The following is a 1,923-nucleotide window of genomic DNA, read 5'->3' on the forward strand; positions in this document are numbered from 1 at the left end:
TTTAAATACAAGTTTTCTATTTATAACAACCATAACAATTTGAAATCATAAATGCTTTATTTTGATCCTATTTGCATTATTTTCATTTATATATCATTGACTATGTCTCCCTTACATAGTCAATGATATATAAATGAAAATAATGCTCAATATCACAGCATTTTAACGTATTTATTCATTGAAGGAATAATATTATTCTTTCATTTCTGTGTTCAGTTGGATAAACATGCAAAACTTTTCTTTATTAAATTATTTCACACCCCTAAGCATGTAGTGTTGATATTTTACGCTATAAGTAAATGTTTATATCTTTTAAAGTTCAATTCAGTATTCAATTATATTTTTTATACTAAACTGTACAAGGTGCACAATAGGCATAGAATGAACAGTTATTGAGAAATAAATGCCAAATGTATAATGTCAATCGTTGTATTCATTTTTATTTTTTATTTATTTTTTATTTTTTTAGGCTAGGAAACCTTTGGTTGACCTCACAGATTGCAAGAACCTTGTCAGTTTACAATCCCTTATTTTTTATTTTATTTTTTATATTTTTTATAGCATCTGGTCTTCCTAGGTGGTCTCCCATCCAAATACTAACCAGGCCTGACCCTGCTTAGCTTCCAAGATCAGATGAGAGCGGGTTTGTTCAGGGTAGCATGGCTGTAGACTGTTGTATTCATTTTACTCTCACTAATTATTGAATTTATTTTAAAAAGTTTAGCGTCATATGAATTACTTCCTTTTCCAGTGGCATTTAAGCATATTTTATTCTTATAGAAGTAATACATGCTAATTATAGAAAATTGTAATTTATACAAAGTACGCAGAAACATTTCTCCTAAATGGAATCACTGCTAATATTCTTTTACATTTGAACTTTAAGTTAAACCACATAGGCTTTTGACAATCTGTATATGTATATTTGTATCATTTTTTTCTTTCAAATAGAAAACTAATAGACAAAATATAACTTTTAATTTTGCTGTACATGGTGCTCTTTGGTGAGTGCTATACAATACGCTCAATTCTCAGTTATGTCCCAGTTTTTATTTTCCATCTTATTCCCCAGTATTCTGTTCATGTATATGGTTCTCCGTGTTCATTAGAACTTGTGCTTCAGTCATTCAAATATTCCCTATGCAAAATTTCTAAACCAAGACCCATTTTTTGTTTTTAACATATATGTGTTATAAAGAGCTATAATTATCATTATAATGTGGAATTTTATATATTCTACAACATATAATCCCACAAAGAACAGTAGTTGTTCATTCAGAAGACTGCACAGGTTGTGTGCTGTAGTGTAAGAGTTGCTGAGAAGCACTGTCCCATAGTACTGTTTTTTATTTTCTTATATGAATACAACATTCAAAATAAAACACATTTATTCAGCCCTTACTCAAGTCCAGCTATATGTGAAGCATTTTATAAACATTATATAATTGAATCTTTTCAAATACCTCAATAAAGGTAGATTGTTAAATTATACCTCAGAAAAGGAGTCTGAAGCCCCTTATATTAGTACTATTAAAATTGTTTAATACTTTTCTAGAAGTGTCAGAGCTAGTAAAAACAGGGCTAGGAACTAAAAAAAAAAATTTCTTAACCGAAAAGCATATTCTTTCATGACTACTTGCCTATAAAACAGCTTTCTATTCAAAGAGCTGGAATCATATATTCATCTAACTATATATTTCATGCTTCTATAAAAAGATTTCCTTTAAAACTTTTTTAAATGAATGTGAACAAAATGGAAATGAATATATAAAAGAGTAGCCAAAATGATTAATGGTTCAGAAGGTAGGTATAATAAGCCAAGAGAAAGAAAGAAGATCAATAGCCTAAATAACTTATGAACTAAAATTTTTAAAAATTTCTTCTGCTGCCTAATGGCTAATTGACTGACAATTTTGAGCATAT

The 1,923-nt window shown here is 28.6% G+C and overlaps 1 pseudogene; it reads right to left on the bottom strand.

Moving 5' to 3' along the window:
• Positions 1 to 552: 552 nt before the first annotated feature.
• LOC112479111 lies at positions 553 to 671 on the bottom strand (annotated as a pseudogene).
• Between the last annotated feature and the right edge of the window lie 1,252 nt (positions 672 to 1,923).

Source organism: Pteropus alecto, unplaced genomic scaffold (genome assembly GCF_000325575.1).
Source record: "Pteropus alecto unplaced genomic scaffold, ASM32557v1 scaffold33, whole genome shotgun sequence".
Taxonomy (NCBI): Eukaryota; Metazoa; Chordata; class Mammalia; order Chiroptera; family Pteropodidae; genus Pteropus; species Pteropus alecto.